The following is a 24,603-nucleotide window of genomic DNA, read 5'->3' as shown; positions in this document are numbered from 1 at the left end:
CGAAGCGTAAACTGAAGCCCCTCCATACTACTATTGCTGTGATGACGAAGCTTCAGTCAGCACAGACGTAAGTGAGCGGAGTGAGCGGCCTGATCGGTCTAAAGTCGATCTGAATGGTCCAGCCACCTGGTGGCCCAAACACTCTACATGAATAAACTTTGCATCTAAGCATATTTAAAATACTCCACATGTACTATACATAGGTACTGTTTCAATGCTTTTCTCTCTATACAGATTTCTGAATCTTGCAATCTTCCGCATGCCATTCCTACGTTCTTCACGACAAATTCCTCGGAACTTTGAGAATTGTAACACTATATTACCGTATTAGCGCATTTCTAACCCTATATTTTGTGTGTATGTATCACATATGTATTCTAATTATCGCATAAGTTATAGTTCTTTAGCGTACCCTCCCCCCTAACACAATGCCTCTGGGGACCTGTAAGGTATCTTTAAATAAAAAGCAAATAAAGCAGATGTCATTAAACAAAACACCGACAGCGCATGCCTTTTATGTGAAATCTTCGAAGACTTAATTATTTAAAGTGCGAATCACTAACAGAAACCTGAAAATGATGCAATTTTATTGGCGCAGCTGTGCACTACCTCCGGGATCGGCCAATGCAAGAGGCCACGTTTCCACCAGAAAGCTCGTCTTCGTGCATAGCGGTCGGTGCCAGATTTATCCGGTGAACATTACGATTACATAAGCTGCAGTTGCCGGAAGCTTTAGAAGCCGTGAGTGATTTTTGAACGCTATCGCGTTTCACTCGAAGCTTAAGTGTCCTACAAGCTTTTTTCTTCCCGCGCTGCTTCATCGTCTATTTTCCGAAGTATTTCGGCATCAACACGTAGCAACGACACAGGGTGTTGCATGTGCCCCTTCTGTGAAAAAAAATCATGCGTAATTCTACTTCTGTGAAGGTGGACACCAGCGAAGCAGTTTAGCACAGGACATAGAGGTCGCACAGAATTCAGATCAAACGTATGAGCAAATTTTATTTCTCTCAAGCGGTGGTGGTGGTCATCCCGAAGAACGACACACACAAACATACACTTTTATTTTGATCGACGGTCTTGAGCGGCGGCATACATTCCCGTGGAATACTACTGCCATCTCGGGCAGCCGGAGGAAACTCCACACGCAGAAACGCGACTTTACAATTGCTAGTAGGTACAGCGGGGGCATGGCACTGCGGGTCACGTGACTTCCGCTTAACACGTGTTGTCATGGCGATCGTGGAGCTCCTAGGTGCCTAGGGACATAATCGCATAGGGACTTTTGAGGCACTGGTGTGCGCGGCCGCGCGTCGGCTGCTAATTACTGAGCGTTGCTCTCTTATCTCCGGGACCGGGCGCAGGGACTTTACCGAGCGAAGCTCCTACGTGCATAGGGAGCGAATCGTTTAGGGCACGTTGAATGTTTAGCGGTGTCCGGCCCTCGCCAGCCGCGCTTTATTATTGTACCGTTTGTTCTAGTGGCGAAAATCCTTGCAGTAATGGCGGTGTGGCATGACGGCTTTTGATCTCGGTGAACTGTGGTGGTGTAAACAAGCGGATACTGCTCGCGTTTGTGCCCCGGTGCCGCGGCAGAAGCCGCGGTGCCGGGCGCCGACGCGAAGCGGCGGTCGTTGGCATGTCTGTCACCTTCTTACTTTCTTGGGAGCTGGAGAGTTGCGCACATGCGATACTCTCGATGGAGGAGACGCGACTGGCAGCACAGCAAACAAGGATTTATTAAGTACAAGGACGGTAAAAGCACAAAGCACACAAAACTAGAACCATGATTCACCAAAACAATGTTCACTGGAACTTAAACACTAAGCTTAGGCTAAATACAACACTACCAGCAAATATTCTATTTCGCTTTCGGAGTCTAGCCACGCCTTAAAGTCTCTCGGTCAGTGCTAGCACTGACTCTTCAAAGTCTGGCCACCCTGGCCCCGGCCTAACTGCGTCGCAAAGCAGAAACGTGGGCTCTTACGGACCGTCGACTTGAAGTTCTTGTTGAATCCACGTCGGGCACGTCCGAAGCGTTGAGGGTACCGTAGGTGCCGACGCCTCGCGGTTCCGTTGACCTGGCCGAGTACGTGGCTGGTGCCCCGGTAGCCGCCGCTGACGTGTCACTTGCCGGGTTAGGCCTCACGAAGCGTTCTTCGCCTTACGTCGATCGGCATGGCGGCCCGGTAGCACAGTGATTATCGGTTGAATGGGCTTGGCCGAGGAAGAGGGATTCTCGAGAAGAAGACCGGAACCACCGTGAGCAGCAGCAGCCGCTCCCAGGAGCTTCGCCCGGACGTCTCCGAGGACTACAGCTACACCTCGGCCTTGTCAGCTTCACGAGCTTCGTAGCCGGGTCCTCCGCTCTGCCGTCGTAAGAGCATGGCTGACGAGGCGACCTTGCAGCTCAAGAGCCACGTCGATAATACTGCTTCGATGCTTCTCCCTCGCGGATTACGCCTCGATTCGCCTGCCTCGAGCGCTCGCGCCGTTCGGAAAGCTCCGCGAACTTCTTCGTCCTCTTCTCTCGCCACGGGCGGCCTCTTACATGTGACATAGGCCCCCTCTTCAAGAGTTTATTCCCAAAAAACTGCTTACTCTTGGCCTTCTGGTGATGACTGTGCCTCCTGGTAGTGACATTGGCGCTGGTTCACGTGAAGACTTGATGCACTACACAACACAACACTGTTGCGCACAATTCACCAGATGCACTGTTCACTGCATTTAAGAGTTCACTTTATGCACATTTCATCACCTAATGCACTTCACTCAACTGTTCACAATGTTCACTAGTCTACTGTTCCCTAACACTCTACATGAATAAACTTTGCATCTAAGCAAATTTAAAATACTCCACGTGCCCTATACATAGGTACTCTTTCAATGCTTTTCTCTCTATACAGATTTCTGAATCTTGCTATCTTCCGCATGCCATTCCTAAATGTTTTTCCTTCTGATTCTTACCATTGCATCTGCCGTATTTTTCCATCTCTTACGAATCTTCTTTCTACGCTTACGCGTTACACGTCTAGGGCGATTCGAGCATCTACCTCCTTCGCCCTTTTTCTCGGCATCCCAATGTCCCATCATGTCTAGTGCCTGGTGTTCCCTGGATTTGACGTCACTTATCGACCTCCTATCTTTCCGAGATGAAACTACTTTCTCCACTCCCTTCCGCTCTTCGGGTACACAAACCTCGATCAGGATGTTGTCCATCCTTTTATCCTGTTTACTCTGAATCAAGAGTTCTCCCGTCACGAGCTTTTTCCGACGTCACGGGTGCTATCTAGTCTACCTGCGTCCTTCCCTTCAGCCATCATGCAAACGCCAGTCTTCTCCTCGTTTTTCGCCTTAGCCATAGTCTTTTGACACACATCGCATGACCTGACGTATTTCCTCACATAGCTCTGTACCCTGATCCAAAAGAAATCTGTTATTTTTTTCTCCTATCTTCTGTACGCACTTTTGCAACGACTCGTCTTCCTCCTGTAATTCCTTGAATTCAGTCGCCGTTATGCTCAACCCCTTAATGTTCGTGACCCGCAATGGTGTTAAGGGTTTAGTATTCTTACTCCTAGCTCGCGTTTGAACTGCCGCTGCTACCTCTACCTCAGGTGTCTCCTCTTCTAGCGCTTCTGGCTTATCCCTCTTCTCAAATCCTCTGCCCTCTTCCAGTTAGGGTCTGGGTCCTCCGCCCCTCTCACCCCTGATACATTCTCCAAAATCTGGTCATACAGAGGATCTTCTACACACCTAGCTGTGACCAATCCCGTCAAAAAATGGTGTTGATTCTTGAATTTGCGCCTCTGGCAAATACTTAACAGACCTGTCCGCCAAAATGACTGGCTTGAAATAGCCGGTCATGTTCTCGGATGGTACCAGACTCTCCCTGACCAATACGGTGTTCGCCCCTGTGTCTCTCAATACTGTGGCCCTGCGTCCTTGAACTTCTCCCTCCACCACGGGCATGTTCCTTTCTCTTGGCCCATCCTCTTTACCTTTCATCGTACAAGCAGCTTTGTCCACGTATCCTGATCTACATTCGTGCGCCCCATGACCTCTGTTTTGACATAGCTGGAAAACCACTGTTGGACCACGTCGACCATCTTTCACCCGACAGTTCATTGCTATATGTCCCAGCCGGTTACAAAGAAAACATCCTTGTGACGTCCCTTACCTGTTCATTGGACCCCGATTCCTCGTCTCTCCTACTGCTGCCATCGGCGCGTCCTTCCAACTGTTTCCCAAATTCCTTAGTCCCTGCGCCTCTACGAACTGATCTCAATGCGCCGCCATTTCCTCTACTGTTATTAATTTCTTCTCTTTGAGGAATATCGCCAGACTGCCGCTGCACCTGGCCAGAAATTGTTCTCCTAAGACCTTGTACCGCACCCCTTCATATGTCTTGTTGGCCTCTGACAACTCCATCCATCTTTCAAAGTAGTTTGTCAATCTACATGCAAAATGTTTTCTAGTTTCCGCATCTTCCGGCTTGCATGACCTGAACTTTTCGCGGAAACCCTCAGCGGTTAACCGGAATTTTTGCAATAAAGTGTTTTTCACCTTGTCATAGTCTAAACTCTCTTCGGCGGGCATCCGTCCAAACACACTTAAAGCCTCACCCACTAGACACAGGCTTAAGGCGCTAGCCCACTCATTCCTTGCCCAGCCTTGCCCGACCGCTATTCTCTCAAAGCGATGTAAATACGCATCTAAATCATCTCTACGCTCATCAAACGGAGCCATCAATTTACTTGGGCAAATCTGTTTTGGCCTGGGCGAAGTCGAGTCGGATGACGCCGACCTGGGGGAAATCGACCCCTCGCGAGACCTGGCGTTCACCTCTGCCAACTTTACCTTCAACTCTAAAATTTCCTTCTCGCGCTCATGATTTTCGCGTGCTTGTTGCTCCTGCTTGTCCCGTTCTTGCCGAGCATACTCAAAGAATGTCATCGCCTCCTCTTTAGTCATGGTCAAATCCTTTGCTACTGCTGCCAACCGCTCTAACTCCATCTCTGAGACTCTCAAGTATCGGTGACTGGGCCATATCTGTCCTGGCAAGCTCGCCAATATATTATCACCTTCTTATTTTATTGGGAGCCGGAGAGTTGCGTACATGCGCTACTCTCGATGGAGGAGACGCGACTGGCAGCACAGCAAACAAGGATTTAATAAGTACAAGGACGGTAAAAGCACAAAGCACACAAAACTAGAACCATAATTCACCAAAAAATGTTCACTCGAACTTCAACACAAAACTTAGGCTAAATACAACACTACCAGCAAACGGTTTCGGAGTCTAGCTCCGCCTTAAAGTCTCTCGGTCAGTCCTAGCACTGACTCTTCAAAGTCTGGTCCTGGTCCCGGCCTAACTGCGTCGCAAAGCAGAAACGTGGGCTCTCACAGACCGTCGACTTGAAGTTCTTGTTGAATCCACGTAGGGCTCGTCCGAAGCGTTGAGGGTACCGTAGGTGCCGACGCCTCGCGGTTCCGTTGACCTGGCCGAGTTCGTGGCTGGTGCCCCGCTAGCCGCCGCTGACGTGTCACTTGCCGGGTTAGGCCTAACGAAGCGTTCTTCGCCTTACGTCGATCGGCATGGCGGCCCGGTAGCACAGTGATTATCGGTTGAACGGGCTTGGCCGAGGAAGAGGGATTCTCGAGAAGAAGACCGCAACCACCGTGAGCAGCAGCAGCCGCTCCCAGGAGCTTCGCCCGGACGTCTCCGTGGACTACAGCTACACCTGGGCCTTGTGAGCTTCACGAGCTTCGTGGCCGGGACCTCCGCTCTCCCGTCGTCAGAGCATGGCTGACGAAGCGACCTTGCAGCTCAAGAGCCACGTCGATAATACTGCTTCGATGCTTCTCCCTCGCGGATTACGCCTCGGTTCGCCTGCCTCGAGCACTCGCGCCGTTCAGAACGCTCCGCGAACTTCTTCGTCCTCTTCTCTCGCCACGGGCGGCCTCTTACATGTGACAGTGTTGTGGAGCACAGCGGCGCAACACCCCAAATAAAAAAAAATACTGCTGCACTCAGGTAGACTGCTCCCTTCCTGATAGCGAGATTATATTTATTTCTGGGGTTTTACGTGCCAAAACCAGTCCTGATTATGAGGCACGCCGTAGTGAAGGGCTCCGGAATAATTTTGCCCACCTGGGCTTCTTTATCGTGCACTACAACGCAAGCACACGGGCGTTCTTGCATTTCGCCTCCATAAAAAATGCAGCCGCCGCGGTCGGGATTCGATCCCACGATCTCGTGCTCAGCAGCGCAACGCCTTAGCGTACTGAGCCACCCCGGCGGGTAGTGAGATTATATTTGGATTATCAAAACACTGATGCGTTTATTTAGGAATATCATCGTTTCTCTCTTGCAGGCGTGACGACAAGCGGGTGGGAGGGAGAAACGATGGTATTTATAAATAAGGGCATCACTGTTTTGATGATCTAAATATAATCCCACTATCATGGAGGGAGCAGTGTACCTGACTGCAGCAGCATTTCTTTATTAGCGGTGTTGCTACGCTGCGCTCCGAAACACCCCAACGACCGCCGCTTCGCGTCGGCGCCCGGCACCGTGGTACAAACGCGAGCAGTATCCGCTTGCACAAGAGCGGACGCAATTTTCTCACTTGCGCCCGCTTGTCCTCGCGCCTGCGGACAAACGACTGGCGGTCCCTCCAAAGACCATCTCGTGCCAGACCAGTGCCTCAAAAGTTCCTAAGCGATTATGTCCCTAGGCACCTAGGAGCTACACGAGTGCCATGACAACACGTGTTAAGCGGAAGTCACGTGACCCGCAGTGCCACGCCACCGTTGTACCTACTAGCAACTGTAAAGTCGCCAACGGGACCGCCACGCCGAGAGAGCGGAAGGAAACTAGGCATGCAAGAGCTTGGAACGGCGAGAAAGAGAGGGTGGTGCAAGCGTAGGCATGGCCGACACGATTCGCACAGCGGCAAGCCTTCGAGAAACCTTTATTATCTACCTGATAGCCTACGGATGCTGAAAATGATGCGTCTTGATAACTAATTTACTGAAAATGCATATCCAAGTGAGGAGACGTATAATATTTTGCACAGAATGAGGCAATTCTGCATCATATTCGGAAGCTGAGTTTTTTTTACAAGCACATCTGTTGACGGACACTAAAAATGCACGAAACCCTAGCCATAGACAGCTTGGCTGTAAAAAAAAAATGCGTCGCCCCTATGCGCCAAGTTCCGAAGGAAGTGCACAGAATGGAGAAAGTTGATGTCGCTACGAAAAAAGAAAAAAAGAATGGCCGCATATATTCTTGCTTCGCTACAAATGACGTCGAAAGACGATAGTCTTCTGCCGCCTCTGATACGTAACACACTCTCTTCTCGCTTCTCCCACCCCTCACACTCTTCCCCTTCCCTCTGAAGGGGAAGAGCGGGGAAGAGGAATTCAATTCAAATTTCACTCGTTCGCCTTGCGCTCGCGCTATCTGTTGGGACCTTTTATCACTGTTGGCTTAAAGCCATCTACAGAGCCGTCGCTTCAGTGGCTTGTTTTTAACGCCGTAGCGTCTCTTTGACACAACTTCTAACGCGTCTATTTTTTTCATTTGGAGCGTTTGAGTTTTCAATTCTTTCTGTCTCTCTTTCTCTCTATCTGTGTTTCTCTTTCTTTAACTCTCTCTTTCTTTAAATGTCTCTCTCTCTATCGCTCTCATATTTTCTTTTTCTTGAGCATAGTAAGTTCTGTTACAATCGTTGGTACCACGCAATCATATGGTTCCCATAAATGCACGTTCTACAAGCGTGGGTGTAGAGCATTGTGGTTATGATGCTCGCCTTCTGACCATGGGTACCCGGTCTCGAATCCCGCTTCGCCAAGACAGTTCATTTTATTTGTTTATTTATTTATTACTCTCGCTCTCTGTTTCTATTTCTCTCTCTTCACCTCCTCTCCTCGTGCTTGGTTTCGGCCGGGCGGTTGACTCGAGTGACCGACAAAGTTTTTCGCGTTTAGGTAGCCCAAGAAAGATAAAATATGGCTTCACACGAAGCACGTGCACAACCTCGGGCAGATGCCGTCGGCGTCTGGAGCACTAAATATTGTCGGGAACAACTTCATAATCCACGTCACTGATGCGGCGCAGAATGGTGTATGATCCGAAGTATCTCCGCGGCAGCTTCTCAAGTGGCCCCCGCTGACGAATGGAGTCCACACCCACACCTGGTCACCGACGTTGTACAGTGCTCACGGATTGAAACGCGACAATTTAGGCCTAACCAATGTGCATGCTTTTGTTTCCACCGTCGGTAGTTTGTGTGACATGGGCGCAATCTCGACTCGTACGCTTAGATCAGAGTCCAAGTCACCTTTCGTGACCAGATTGGAAGCAACAAAGTATGGTACTCTCGAGTAATTGCACAGAAAAAGAGTTCTACTCAAAATTTGCCTGTCGCGTTTCAATCCGTGAGCACTGTACGTAACGGATCTGTGCCGAAGATTCTAGTATCTGGCATCGTAGTCCTGTTGTTCTTTGATTTGCAAAGCGCAAGTGGCCTGGCTTTCTCTGTGCGTTGCGTAAACTCCTCGGCACCAGTCTCGTCATCACTGCAATCGTGTGGCAGAATCACGCCCAACATTGCTTTAACTTCCTGACCATAAACGAGGCTGAAAGGTGTCAGGCGTCTTTTCTGTTGGCAAGCAGTGTTGTATGCTAATGCACCATAAGGTAAAACCTCGTCGCAGTTCTTGTGTTCGACGTCGATGTATACATACTAATCATGTCTGCCAGATTCTTGTTGAAACGTTCTGTCAGCCCATTACTTTGTGCGTGATAAGCTGTAGCCTTTCCGCGAATGGTACCGCTTAGTCGAAAAACGGTATCCAGAAGCGCGGCCGTGAACGCAATGCCCCTGTCATGATAGTGCGAGCAACTAGAGCGGTACCCCTGTCATGCCCCTGTCATGTCATCAAAGCGAGCAACTACAGCGATAATACTAAACCAGTTGGTTCTTCAAGTCATCGTCACGCTTGAAAACGCTGGTGCAGTGGTTGATGAAACTAGCTGTGATGCTGCGGCAACTAATCGAAAAATGTGGACGCACGTGGGCGTCAGCAGAAAGCACGATGAGGCGAAGAATTTTTTTGAGCACCCCGTAAATCAGGAGCCCAAGGTGTTCGTCTTTTCCGAGGTACCGCATCTGTTCAAGTGCGTCGTGTACAAACTACTTAAGCAGTGCATTCTCAAGGTGAACGGCCAGTGGCTGAAGTGGTCTCTGTACACGGTTGTGTACAAGGGAGACTGCAACTACGCCAGGGGCTTAAAAGTTTCCCCGAAGATAATCGAGCACCACATATACCCTCCAAGAATGGAGCTTATGCGCGTAAAGCTGGCAACGCAAATCTTTAGCCGGTCCATTTGTTGGCGTATCAACTTGTATGCTGACCAAAAAAGTAATAAATTCCCATCATGCCGCAGTATGAATACCTTGCGCATAATAGCTTGCGCAATACCTTGCGCATCAATGTGCAAGGAGTCTTAGATAGCCGAGTAACCATGTCCTCAAGCATCGTCTTCACTTGTATTTGTATTGCCGCGCGCCATTTCGGTGCTACACGGTGAGGATTCGTCCGAATCAGTCTTGCGTCGCCTTTACGATAATACGGTGCTTGTTTTGCGGCGTCTGAATAACGCTTGACACAGATGAGAATCAGCTGTGAAACTGAATGATGAGCCAAAGATGCTGTTGCTTTCGACAGACAATAAAGTTAGACTGATATCAATCAGAGGTGCCGGCATAGGCACAGCGGAGGCTTCGTGCTGCTCTTCAAGATAGTCTTTTATTCGGGCAAATTCGTCGCAGTAAGCAACATCAGTGCATTGAATAATGTGTCAATATTTCCTGGGGAAATTCGTCAGGAGGAATTCAGCATGTACGTCGAGTATATTAATTACGGCCCGGGCGATTGAAACCCCGTGACTCAGGAACAGTCTGTCAATGTGTTGGGTGACTGCAGTCCTGCTGTGTAAATTGTCCCAGATGACAGGCAGGAGGTAACAGCTTCGCGGCTGACACCTCACGCAATCGTCGGTGATACGTAAGCACGGTGGCTGGTGTCCCGCGGCGTCGACATCATCTGAGCTCGCAGAAAATGTAACGGTGCAGTCGCGGACATTAATCACTGCACTTCACTCTCAAGAAATCAATTCTCAGAATAAGTTCCTGACAGCACCCGAAGAGAGTGACGGCGGTGGCGACGAATGCTTAACCTGCGATTACTATTCTGGACGTGCATTTCCCGATCGGTGTCATCAACGGAGCCCCGGCAGTTCTTATGTTGGGCCCGGTCCACGGCGTCTTCACTATTCTTAGTCTGTCGGCTAGCTTTAGACTCATTATCCAAAAATGAGAACCAGTATCAAAAAGAGCGGTTTGGTGGCCATCAACGCAATCAATGTCGGCGCTCACGGCGTCGGTTACATGGGGGTAGGTTGAGTTGACGGATGATTAGAGTCATCGATAATGGGTGAAGGGGGCTCTTGGGAAGCTGGACTTGCCACCTCAGCCCTAGGATGGCTGCTTATAGTTTTCCCGGAGCGGGCTAGGGGACCTGTTCCTAGAGACGTCAAGAAAAGCGCGACGGGTCGGTAGAGTGTAGCGAGCCGCAGATGGGGAACTCGATCGAGGCGTCGGTGAAGCTTCCCGCCAGCAGTTTGTAGAATTGTCGTCGCCGGTACATGGAGCGTCAACTTGAGGGTAATTGTAATTGAAGGCAGACCTTGGAAACACAGATGCGCGAGAGTAGCGAGCTCGTTAACATGCCTTGCTTCCCAACAATGAAAGCATAGCGGCCGGCGGTCAGCGGTGCGCCAAAAATCAGTTTACCGAAGCTCGTGTCCCACTCGAAATTCTCCGCAAGACTGAGGCGCAACGTTCGGCTGTCGACCATACGGCGTTGCTTGTGGTGGCGGTGACTCTCGAAGATAGGGCGTTGGAGGTGGCGGCGGCGTCGGAGTGGTCGACAGTGTCGGCAGCATCGAAGTCACTGGAGGTGGACAACAAACAGCTTTCAGGTGAATCGTCACGGCAGCGCCCGTCAGTCGGGCGAAGAAAATTCCTGTCGGTCTTCCTCCGGACGACCACAGTGACAGAAGTCACCACTGGTGCCAGGGGAGCATCCCCGAGCTCCTGGATCTCCTCTCGCACCATCTCGAGGATGACTTCACTGGGGATGAGCCCCAGCTCTCAGGTAGAATTGAAGCATTCATCGGTGAGTTCGTACGGTCATATTGGCGGTAACGCTGCTCTAGTGCCTGTTCGATAGCGGTAGCCTTCTTGGTGAATTCGGGCACTCTCTTCGGGGGATGCCTCACGAGTCCGCCAAATAGTTGATCATTCACTCCCCGCAAGACATAGCGCAACTTCTTTTCTTCGGCCAGCTCGGAGTCTGCTCTGCGGAAAAGTCGGGTCATATCTTCAGGAAACATGGCAACGATCTTATTTGGTTTCGGAATACGCTATTCGTGAAGGCGCTGCTCATTGTCTCTTCTGTCGCTATTAGTGAATGTCCAGCAGCTGGGTGCGGAAGGCATGCAATGTGGTCAAACTGCCTATGCCGATTCACAACCACGTCCACGCACTATGTTGAAGAGCAAAATAGACATTGGCGAGCTTTTTCTGGGAGCCTATGTCATTATAATTTGGGACACGCTCGAACTGGTCTAGCCAATCTTGGACATCTTCAGTAGCTTCACCATGGAAACTTTCTGGACTCTGAGGATTCTGCAGCGTCACCTGCTATACAGTTGCAGTGGCGATGGTGGAAGTCAGCAGACGCGTTCCTTCTTCTTTCTGGGGATTTACGTGCCAAAACCAGTTCTGATTATGAGGCACGCCATAGTGAAGGGTTCCGGATTAATTTTGGCCTGCTGGGCTTCTTTAACGTGCACTACAACGCAAGCACACTGGCGTTTTTGCATTTCGCCTCCATCGAAATGCGGCCGCAGCGGCCGGGATTCGTTCCCGTGATGTCGTGCTCAGCAGCACTACGCGTTAGCTGACTGAGCCACCGCGGCGGGTAGACCCGTTCCAGCAGAGTGCTGCGGAGGGTTGAACTCAGGCGTCAGGTCAAGGAGGTGGCGACTGCATCAATGGACAGGCATTTCGACGAACGAATGTGATTGCACGTTTGATGTATGTCACTGAGAAAGGGTGCCAAGCATGAGGTAATCCTAGCCAGCACCTCAACCAGTGTTCCAATCTAGTAGGAGACGGGAGAACGGGTGTACAGCAAGGATACAAGTATTTATCAAAACAGGGAGGAGGACGCTTGTGGCATCGACGAGTACTGCCGTGTCCACATGTGCTACGCGAACTTTCCTGCTTTTTGGGGAAACATGTGTGTGCGACTGATTTTCACGGTCATCGCAGATCTGTCAAGGGGTCCTGCTTCGATTGAAACGTCGTGACCCTGCCAGTCGGTGCGGAGGTTTGTGCGATGCCTCAATATATCGCGAAATGAAAATACGTATATAGCTGCGATCATATTTCGTATTAAGGAGTATCGTAATCATTGGTGATTTTTTTCGCCAACATTTCCAACCCACGTAGAGCGCCTCCGAGCCATCCTAGACATTTTTCGTCGAGCCGAGTTACAGCTAAACACGTCTAACTGTCACTTTGGGCACAGTAAAATTACTGCGCTTGGCCATCTCGTCGATGCTAATGGTGTGCAACCAGACCTACGAATCTCTCTGCAGTCAAGAACTTCCCGGTTCCATGATTTTCAAAGATGTCAGTCACTTTCTACGTCACATTTTTGTTGCTTTTGAAGATTTTGTGGACAGTGCGACGCCGCTTACTGAGCTTTTCAGCCAAAAAAATAAACCCCGAGGATACCTAAACACCTTTTAAGAGTTGTGAATGTGAAAGCATTAGTATACAATTGAATCACCCTTAGCGGTCATTCGAGTTTGCTCTGCGAATAATTTACCATGGCAGTACGCGACGCCCGAGCCAGCAAGCAGCAGCAGCCTGTGGTGCCAGCTCACGTGCCCTCTCCCCTTACACAACCCCTGGCGTGCTATTGTGGCAGCAGCTGTTCTCTTTCGCCCACTGTTCTCTGACGAGACACGCCCGTGCCGAGAGCGAGGGTGAGGTGGCGTCGCGGTGATGCCCTCTCTCCTCACGCAACACCTGGCGCGCTACTGCCGCAGTAAGTGGTCCCTCTCGCCCGCTCTGCTTCATCGAGGCGCGCTTGTGACGTGGCGTCGCAGCCAATGCCAATGCAAGTTGAGGTGCTGTTTTGCTGCTATAGACGACAGAGGCCCGCTTTTTCACTCAATGCGCCATTTGAAGCTTTCTCATAAGGGTTTGCTGCGCCGGTACAGCACATTAATATGGTTCAGATGTATTCACCTCCTGCAAGCGTGGCTCTTTCGTATATCACTCGGCTTCTGAGCTTAGGGTCGAAGGTTCGAAACTTACAACCGCCAACGTTTTTCTCTTTTCGAAATTATTTTGTTTTATACATTCATTTCTTTAGAATGGTTAGCCTTATGTGATGGACTCATGACGTGGCATCGCAGCCAATGGCAATGCGAGTTAAGGTGCCGTTTGGCTTCTACAAACGACAGACACCGACTTTCTCGCTCAGTGGGCCCTACGCCTGCAAGAATTTTGACATTCATCAATCCACTAATCCGGCCGCCTCCACAATGATGCACATTCTTATAGCGGTATACTGCCGACGACCCTATAAATGCTAATGAGTACACCAACCCCCTAACTTTGTGTGCCGGACTTGATTCACATCGACAAAGAACAAAACTTTGACCAATCCTTGCGAGAAGTCATCACGTGCTTGGAAGTCTCGCCTACTGACGTATTCTTCCACAAGTTTGTGCTTGAGGAGGGCATCCTACATTTCCCTACTATTTTCAACCCCTTATCGTTGTGCCCAGACAGTTACGCCAGGGAGTTGTCATCAAACTTCACTAGGGTACATTGGAATATCTTGCACATACTAGCGTCTATGGCGTCTTTTCTGTTGGCTAAGCCTTGTACACTCCGACCACCGTTGCGTGGCCAGTTGAAAATTATGCCTACGTGTCAAAACATTCCCGATGCTACCTGCTAGTCACCTTCAGTCAATAGTGGTACGCACGGAGCCTTTCTTTTTCTTTCGACTAGGTGTTCCTGGTCCTTTTCCTACCTTCATACTGACAAACGAATGGATACGCCTAGACCCTGATTATGCCACGCGCTACGGAATTACCCAATCGCTGCCGTCCAGTTGTGCAATTGTCACGAACTTCCAGTTGCGTGCCGTTATATTGATCCAGGGTACCCCGACACAGTTGCTCATTTATCATCGTCGTAACTTTCTGTCTGAAGTCTTCGCCAAAATCCGGCGTGCCTGTTATAATCAACCCAACCTAAAAAACTTCTTACCATCCACAGACCAACGGCCTGACGAAACGCTTCAAACGCAATCTCACCGACATTCTCGCGACGTATATTTCGCCAAACCCACGTGACTGCGACCTTCTTCTACCGTAAGTAAATTCGCGCATAAGTCATGTCGGCATAATACAGCTGGAGTTTCAATTTTCCAGCTGTTTAATGGAGGAAAGATGACTATACCTCTGGACCAGGCGCGTAGCCAGGGGGGGGGGGGGGGCTGATGGGGCTTCAGCCCCCCCCCCCCCGATATTTTTTCGTGCCGGCATGCACCGCCGACCAAAACTACCACCGACGCCGGGAATAATAATAATAATAATAGTAATAATAATAATAATAATAATTTACTTCCCATGCAAAGAATGACATGGTGGGGTTCTGGATAAAAAGTTGCACGCAAGCAACTTGACCAGCCCAAAAACCCATCCAAGGCAACAGAGGGCGTCGGGCGCTCACATGTGAGTAAACAGATGGGAAGGTGTGAATTACGAGACAGGTAGTAATACACTTTAACAATTAGAAAAACAAGTAGTCTGCATTAAGAAAGAAATATTGAATTTATACATGAGCATTATAGATCACAGAAAGAAAGTCTTATTATACGAAAATAGGAAAAAAACATAACATAGCACTATATTCAGTGGAGCATAAACTAAAGCAAACAAAGGGGGGAAAAGTCATACAGTATTGCATATGAACAAACTCATTAAACAACAAGGATTAGTTTGAAAGTAGTTCTGCAGGCTGCATAAGTACAAAAGGTTCTCGTAAGGCGAGGTTATTGAGTAAAGTCGGAAGTGTATGTCGAAGCATTTGTTTACCATAATTCGTTCTTGAGTGCAGAATGTTCCATTGTTCAGGTGTCCTAGTGTCATAGGCTGCGACATGTTCGTGTAGGCGAGCTATGTTCAATCATTCTGCATTCTGTCTACAATGTCTTTTTCACGCTCGAAAGACATTTTGGCACGAACATTGCGAACTCGGGCTGGATTTCGTGGCACCTGTGGTGGATTTCGTGGCACCTGGGGTCACGTAACGCAAGGAAGCCCCATCCGAGCACAAACTTTCAAGGGCTTTTCGATAGCGAGCGGGCGCGTTGCGGCATCTCGGACCGGCCGCAGAATCTACGGAGTGCATGGATTTCAATTCCGAAATTTTATGGGTGTAAAGTTCTCATAAACTTTTGACGCGAAAGGTGCACTGACATTTCCAAAGGCGTGCTTCAAAAGATTTTCAATTCTGGAACTTTATGGGGTTAATGCTGTTATTAACTTGGACCAACATGCGTGCACTCAAGCCCTCGTGTCCAAGCCGTTCCAGAAATGAAAGCACGCGCTCGCAATCTTCCACACACACGAAAATACTAAATATTACCGTGACTGTGAGCTAGCAGCTGATAATTTTCTCCAAACATTTTCAGGACGCGTGCCCAAAATGATCGATCAGCTGGACCAGGGCAGGCAAAGTAAGATTTGAGAAAACAGGAGGAAGGGAATGACCTATTATTGAGGAAATTCTTTTTGCGGGCTACAAGGTCTGGCTCTCGTTGGCCACAGGGACAGTGGCCCTATGAATTCAAGCATAGGCCCCCCTGAAAATACAGGTATTTTCAGAGCGCTTCTTCGCATGCGAGCTGATTGTGGAGACACATACCTGAAGAACCATTTGGAAAATTGCCCCAGTAATGCCTAGTATTTAAGCCCAGATGCACGAAACCAAATTATAGAAATTTGTGGCGAAATTATGAAAGAAAGCCTAGTTGCATAAGCAGGCTGCTTCTCCATACTTCCTGACGAAACGACGTATATTGCTGGAATCGAACAGCCTACTGTTTGTGCAAAGTACCTAAACAAGGATGCCAACGACATCGAGGGAGTGTTTTAGGTTTTAGCACCGGAATTGACGCCCATCTCTCATTGCGACTGCAGGTTCTATGTAAATGTGTACAAATTGTTCCAGATTATAGTCACCCTTCCAGTGACCACTGTCAGCACAGAGATAATAATTTTTTACAAGAGTTTACTAAAAAACTACTTGCGCTCTACAATGTCTGTGGAACGCATGGTTAGACTGGTGCTTCTATACACCCACAGAGACGTCGGCATCAACGTGTCCGAAGTCATTGACCGCTTCGCTCAACTTCCCCGCCGAGAGAAGTTTGTCCTTTAGATAGCGAAGCAGCAAAAATCAATGCAAGTAAAAAGCTCAATTCCTTCAGGTCCATAAGCTCGTAATTATGAAAACGTATGACTGTTCGTTAGCTTTTAAAACCGCGGAAATTTTAGCCGTTTATTCTAGCGGTTAGCATCATGATCAAAATTATCATGCGAATACGAAAATTACGAGGACATCAATACCAATTTTGACCGACCTTGCTCATTGAAAGCCCGGCCCACGATACATTTGCCAAAAATACACTCGGATGTTGGGTTGTAACTTGCCGCAACATCTGTGGCATTCGTCTGTCCTTTTCTTTCGTTTTTAGCTACCTGCTTTTATTTCTTTTTTGAAACGAAGCAAACCCCTCCTTTAATATCGGTGCAGAATAATTGTTGCCGCTGTGCAGGCAGTTATATTACACATTTTCGTACTGATGTCTGCATTATTCCTCTATTATTCTACCTGTATGGTGCTGTCGCGACCGCTGCATGGCCCGAGTACATATCACGATGTCTGCGATCATAGTTTTGTTCTTGCCTAGATCATCTTTCTTTCTGTGGGCAAAGTTTACTATCTCTGACTCCGCAACGTGTTTATTTGTCTTGTTTGACGCATAATATACAGTGACGTTTGCTTAAATAGGTAGATTTATTGGAGACTTAGACGTACATTTAACTATCTTGTTGCGAGGTGTGGTGCATACAAGAAATGAACTTTGTTCCTTGCGGCTCTTTTTTGCCCTTAGCGAGTTGTATCTTCGCATTTGTATATTCCATTCTATCTTCGCATTTCTAATGTATATTTTGCAGAACTCCTACTTTTATCTGACTGCCACAGATACGAAGATGAGAGGATTGCCCTTCGGACGGCTTTGGGGCACTTAGACGAGAGGGTTTTTACAGAGGAAAATATATTGGGCGCGTGGCCTCGTGCGTCTGCTATGTGCAGGGCTACAAAGGCGCTGCTGTGTTTTTTGAAGTGCACAAGCCTGTATGACCGCCTGTGACGAAACTCAGCGATGAACGCTTAACTGTAAATGTGCAACGTGTGAACTGTGAAATTCTCTCTTCCTTCTCTTTCAATCCCTTCTCCCCCTTCCCCCGTGCAGGGTAGCCTACCGGGCTCAGCATTTTTAACCTCCCTGCCTTTCCCTTATGACTTTTCTCTCTCTCTCCTACTTTTTATTTGTACTCACTGTTGCGAGTATAATCTCGGTGTAATTACAATACACGACCGGTAACAGCTGCTCCTGCGCAATCTATAGCAACGAGGGACAGCGTCATTGAGGTTTTTTCCTGGCCGTTGCATATGTGCAAAAATGTAAACAAGGTTCTTGAATGACGAAGATTCATCAAAATATTTGTCCTCAACTTATTCATTAGATGGCCTTTACTTTCTTCGTATCAGCTGTATACACTGCTTAGCTGGTTTCGAACTCATATAGTTCTAATGTCCGTGTGATATTTTCTTTCCTCATTAAATAGACAAAAAAAAAACGCGGCCGCATTGATATCAGTTGTTTCTGCCAGATTTTTTAGGACATACGAATATATTTATTTATGAAAAAATACATATGTTACACGACAGTGCGTAGCGTTCAATAATTCGTTTGCAGCATCTAATATACAATGACATTGGCAATGCAGTTATTATTCATGTATTTGATCCCTCGACAAATTCTATAAGGAGGAGGCCGCGCTGCAACCTCAGCCCCCGCCCCCCCCCCCCCCGAAAAAAATTTCTGGCTACGCCACTGCTCTGGACCCTACGGTTACACCTTCTGTCGCTTCAACTAACAGTACCCTCGTGCTCACCACACCCATCACCTTGCCGGCGCTCGATCCTCGGCGTCACAAAGCAGCCAGCAACGTCAGTTTGATGCTTTGCACTGCGACGCACATTTTCCCCCTGGCGCGCTTGTGCTCCTCTGGTCCCCTCGCAGCCGTGCGGACCTCTCTGAAAAGCTTCTTTTACGGTACACGGGATCATACGGTCTGCTGCGCCAGAAGAACCTCATTGAGCGATAACTGTAGGTTGTTGGCGGGTGATGAATTCCATAGAAAAATGATAAATAATCACACGTCTCAAAATATGCATTCCTGTGCCTCTTTCTGCGTAACAATATATATACCCAGTCAAAAAATCTGTCAGAGTGCTCTTGTTGGACCATTAGGATTCTTGAATGACAGTCAGAAATCTCTATTGGCAGCCTTCCCATACAATTATGATTCCTGACTGTCAGTAAGAAGTCTCTAATGGCAGCCATCCAATACAATTAGGACTGCTGGCGGTCAGTTAAGAGTGCCTACGTGCAGCATTCCGATACAAACAGGATCGCTGACAGTCAGTCAAGAGTATCTGATCGACGCATAAGGGCAGCCTTCCGATACAAATAGCATCGCCGTCTGTCAGCAAAGAGTGTCTAAAGGCAACCTTGCGATACAAAGAGTATTCCCGTCATTCGATCATTCACGGCGCCTGTAATCTAGCTCTTAGTAATTAAATATCTTGCAAATAACCATCTAGCTTACTCGTTCATATGTATCTAAATATGTCCAGGTCGAAGTCTGCATGACCAAACAGACCTCCATGTGCAAATAAATGTGCACGCAGTGGCCAAAGGTCTATCAATGTCTCCGTCTGGGCGCGTCGACACGTTGAGCTACTAAAAACGAATATGTTCTTAGATATTGCTACACGCGTGTGGTATTTGGTTGTTTGAACGAGGCGCGCGGGCGCCATCACTCGAGAAAAGAAGAGGAAGAAGGAGCTGGGCTCGCGCTGTGAATCTGACCGGTCAGCGCTGCAACCACTGTTGTAAATACAACCTGTAAATTGTTGGTAGTCTTACTGACTCGTCCTTCGCGTAACATTCTGGTGTAGGTGGAACGTTCCCCGTCGTCGCCACGGAGCTCCGAAGCGGCCGCACCGTCGTCTTCTCAGCCATGGCTTCCGATGGAAACACCTCGTCGCCACCTACACCTGCGGCGCCTACCACAACGTACATTGCGGTTCCTAGTCTCCGTGATCCTGGGACATTCTCCGCCCAAAATGGCATTGACGTTGACGACTGGCTCAGCATGTACGAGCGTGTTAGCCGAAGCCACCACTGGGACCCTACCAACATGCTTGCCAATGTGATCTTTTATCTGGACGGGACACCGCTTGTCTGCTTTCGCACCCATGAGGTTGAGATATCCAGCTGGGGCGCTTTCAAAGAGAAGCTTCGCGACATATTTGGCAACCCGTCAGGCCGCCAACAGGCTGCGCGAAAAGAGCGTGCTTCCCGTGTCCAGTCGTCAACAGAATCGTATGTCTCCTACATACAGGAAGTGCTCGCGCTTTGCCGGAAAGTCGACGAGCACATGACCGAGGTTGACAAGGTGGGCCATATCCTAAAAGGCATCGCGGAAGACGCCTTCAATTTGCTCGTCTATAACGACGTTTCTACTGTCGAAGCCATCGTCAAAGAATGCCACCGCTTCGAGGTAGCCAAAAGCCGCCACGTCGTCCCACTGTTTTCCTGCCTCCCAAACACCCCTGCTACGTTCTCTTGCTCCGCTCTTGATGCCACATGACCATTTCAAGAGGAGGAGGAAACAACTTTATTTTGTTAATTTGCTTAGTGAGGGGTGGCTACCAGGTGGTGCCTTACAGCTACCTCCTCAGCTCTTTTGATGGCCCGAAGTTGAACCTACAGGTTCGGGTTCATGAGTATCGCTTCCCACGCTTCAGGCGAGGGAGCGGCCAGGAGATCTGGTGGGGGGAGATCTTCTCTGCAGTCCCAGAGAATATGATTTAAGGAGGCTATGGACCCACATAATGAGCAGTGTGGGTCTGTCAAGTCAGGGTAAAAGTGTGCGTATATTTGTGGGCTGGGAAAGGAGTGCGTTTGGAGTCGGCGCCAGGTGACTTCTTGTCCCTTGGTGAGCTTGGGATGAGGTGGGGGTTTTGTCCGTCTTGCGAGGCCGTAGTATTGGGCAATTTCGTGGTATGTGGTCAGTGGCTCGCTGACCAGGTCCCCTGGGTCGGAGACGGGACCCACCGCTCGGCTGACGAATCCTCGAGCACACTGGTGGGCCGCCTCGTTCCCCGGGTTCCCTGCGTGAGCCGGGACCCATATCAGTTCAATTGGGGTGGGTTCTTCTTCACTATCTTGTTGTTTAGGGGAGAGTAGGGGATGCAGTAGTCGTAGTGTGGCTGGGGCCACGATTCCACGTGCAAAGTTGGATAAGCGGTCTTTGAGTCGCTTATTATGGTTGTAAATCCGGCTGCTGCAGCGAGGGCAATGGCCTCCTTCTCTGCCTCCGCCGAGTTGAGGGCACGCACAGAACAGGCCGTCCGTATTGGTGTTGCTCGGGGAGTAAATTGGTTGTTGTTATTGTTGTTGATTATCTTGGGGAGGCTAATTACGCTAATTGCGTACGTGTTATGTGGCAAGGAATATTGAGCAGCGTCAACGTATGCTGCTTCGGAGTTGGACCCGTGGGTTTTGTGCAGGGCTTGAGCTCTTGATTTTCGTCTGCCGTCGTGATGACCTGCCAGCATGTTCTTTGGCAGTGGCTTGATGATGGACCTCTTTCTGATGTTGGGGGGAACGGTGGCAGGATCATTGTGCGTTGGAGACACTCTGTGCCCGATGCGGTCCATGATCCAACGGCCTGTCTTGCTTCCCTGTAGTCGGTGAATGTGCGCCATGCGGTGTGCTTCTAGAAGTTCTTCCACGGTATTGTGCAACCCCAGGCTTAGGAGGTGCTCGGTAGGGGTGGTACGGATGAGCCCCAGCACAGATTTGTACACTTTGCGAATGAGGCGGTCCAGTTTTGCTTTTTCAGTTTGGAGTAGATGTAGGTAGGGAAGGGCGTAGGTGAGTCTTGAGATGACAAAGGAGTGGATGATTTGGAGTAGCTCCTTCTCCTTCATACCTTGCTTGCGTGCCCTCACTCGGGTGATTAAATGGACCGTCTGATTCACTGCTATGGTGAGACGATCAATGGTGAAGTTGTGGCGATTCTTTTGTACAAAAAGGCCCAGGACCCTCATATAATCCACGTGAGGTATTGCATTGTTGTTGACCTACACGTTAATGTTGGGTAGCGGGGTGTTTATTCTGCGCCGGTCTGGGGGTCGCAGTATTAGTACCTCCGATTTGCTCTGCGAGCACTCTAAGCCCGCGTCACTCACATGCTGGACGACTGTGTCGGCTGCCTTCTGCAGGGTCTCTTCGACTTGTCCATCGGATCCCGTGGTCGTCCCGAGCGTAATGTCGTCGGCATCGAGAGTGTGTCGCAGGCAGGGTATCTTGTCGAGTTTGGATGGTAGCGACTTCATTGCGAGATTAAATAAGAAAAGTGATAAAACTGCTCCTTGAGGAGTGCCGCGATCTCCGAGTTTGATCTGTTTGGAGACTAGATTATCCACCGAGAGTTCGACCGTACGGTTGGATAGAAAAGCGCATATGTAATTGTACGTGCGTTCTCCCGGTTGCAACTCGGCCAAGCTGTTTACTACGGCAGTGTGCTTCACGTTATCAAATGCTTTGTGAAGGTCTAGGCCGAGTAAGGCTTTGCTGCTTGTACCACTCTCTGGTCTTAGGAGATCATGGTGCAGTTAGATGAGGGCATCCTGGGTGGATAGGTGAGCCTTACAAAAATTTTTAATGTGTTTTTTTAGAGATTCTTTTGAACTTGTTCGATAGAATTCTATTGTGTTTATTTTGACTGCTTATAGAATTTTCCTATAGAGTTCCAACAGTTATTTGGCCACCGCATTCTTATAGGAACTCTGAAGACACAATTCTATAGAACATTCCTGCGGAGTTCCTTTTAAGATCCTAAAGACAAATTTCTATAGAACATCTCTACGGAGTTCCTTTTAAGATCCTAAAGACAAATTTCTATAGAACATTTCTATTGAGTTCCTTTCAAGATTGTAAAGACAAATTTCTACAGAATGTTTCTACGGAGTTCTTTTAAAGATCCTAAAGACAAATTTCTATAGAACATTTCTATTGAGTTTCCTTTCAAGATTGTAAAGACAAATTTCTTTAGAACATTTCTCTGCAGTTGCTTTACAGACCCAAAAGAGAAATCTCTATAAAACCTATGTCGATGTTTGTAATGTGCTTGTACTTAGCCGAGGTTCTAGAGAACGGTACTGTAGGCATTAACGATTACAGTAAATGCAGTGGCAAAAATAATTGGCACTACAACCACAAAGTGATCTGTTTTAAACGTTTATTGCACTTCAGACTAGATACATGCATCATACATACTACATACACACTTTAGAACAGTCAGCATACATGCTTCAGCCTAGAACTTGCAACACACAAACTGTAGCTGCCAATGCGCTTCACGGATCAAGCTGGCGGTGCTAACATACGAAACAGGAAAACATTTGTGGCACACTCGACTGGAGTTGACATCTGAGAAAAGCAGGCTTGTCTAAGACAAGAAAGCTTCGCATTAAAACTGCAGAAGGACCTGCTGTTCCAGCAATGCACATTAAACGGTTGGATACTAAAGCCTGAAAGTAGATTCATATCAATGTGCACAGATATATGTGCACTGCAATGTTTTGCGTCAGCTCCACAAAACCACACTAAACTTATAAAACACAGCACTCTGGCCTATTTTGAAGTGTAAAAAGAACACTGGCAGTCCTTGTAAAAATGCAAAAAACAGTGGTACTCCTGGAGAAGTGCATTATATATTGTACAAAGCATTAAAGCTTGAATGTTGTTATAAGGCAAATTTTGAGATCAGGCTCAATATTCCAAAATTATGCTGGGAAATACAAACATGACTGACGCACACCAATACCTAAGAAAACGATTTAGCTCAGGAGCTCCTATGCATGTGAATAGTGAAATCGTTTTTCTTGGCAACCACAGGACTGAACTTGATGTTTGTTATTTAAAACAGTTTTAATTGGTGTTATTTACATTTAGACCAATTTTTATTAAGAATGGTTGAAAATTGCACAATTAAAAAAAAACATGTTTAGAACTATAACTCCCAAAAAAAAACTAGCAAGCACAATTCTGTTCTGCAAATCGGAATTGGCCTCGAGCTTTAGCTAAGGACCAACTCCGATGTCCCTCCTTAAATACGTGTGAAATTCCTAAATGGTTTTGAGACAACCACAAGGCTATTTTGAATTAAATTTGTAGCATTTGAGAAAGTTAAGGTCTAGCGCTTGTTGGAAGAATTTCAATTCAGAGCCTAAAGTAAAAATTATTAAAAATAGGCAGGTTTAAAGAAAAGTAAAAGCATGAAGTTTAATAATCCTCAACTCTGCAATAAAAACACATCACAGTTCTGCAGACTGGATCAGCTATGTCTTAAGTCAAGGAATTTGATATATGAATTTACAGCTTGCGTGAAATGTTCCAATGTTTATAAGCATTTTGCACGTCCTACTCACAAATTAATGATTGTATTTAAGAGCAGTATATGATACGTCAATTTCGCCAACTTTAGTTATGGATTAGGTGCAACTAACAGAACTGTGATATCCCTGTTCTTTTTAGTAAGAGTTGTTAACTTAATAGCTTCGTTTCTTGGAATTTTCGTGGATTTGTATGAAACGTCACTTGAATAAAAAATGTTACATCATGCTTGTGCTATGCGAATGATGCTTTTTTGAATGACGTGTTTACTTTGATTGAATAATGCTTTCCCATTTTACCTAATTCCTTCCTGGAGGCATGTAAGGCTTTAGTGAGGTATAAACAAATAAATGTAAATTATTTAATACTTAAATAAATAAAGAATGTGGTTTGTCTCAGCATTCCAGTTTTTACCACCAGCATGACCTGTATGAAGCTTTGGCTACTGCTCACATGTTGCAAGTTTATTCTTACATGATCGCCCACTACTTCACTTCCTGGAAAGCAGCGAGGAAAGGCTAGCTTTTAACCTCGTTGGTTCCGCCTGGTACTCTGCCACGGTGAAGCCTGCAAAATACAATTGAAAATCATTTTAAAAAGGTGTAA

This window comes from Dermacentor silvarum, chromosome 10 (assembly GCF_013339745.2).
Source record: "Dermacentor silvarum isolate Dsil-2018 chromosome 10, BIME_Dsil_1.4, whole genome shotgun sequence".
NCBI lineage: Eukaryota > Metazoa > Arthropoda > Arachnida > Ixodida > Ixodidae > Dermacentor > Dermacentor silvarum.
This window is presented reverse-complemented; position numbering follows the sequence as displayed.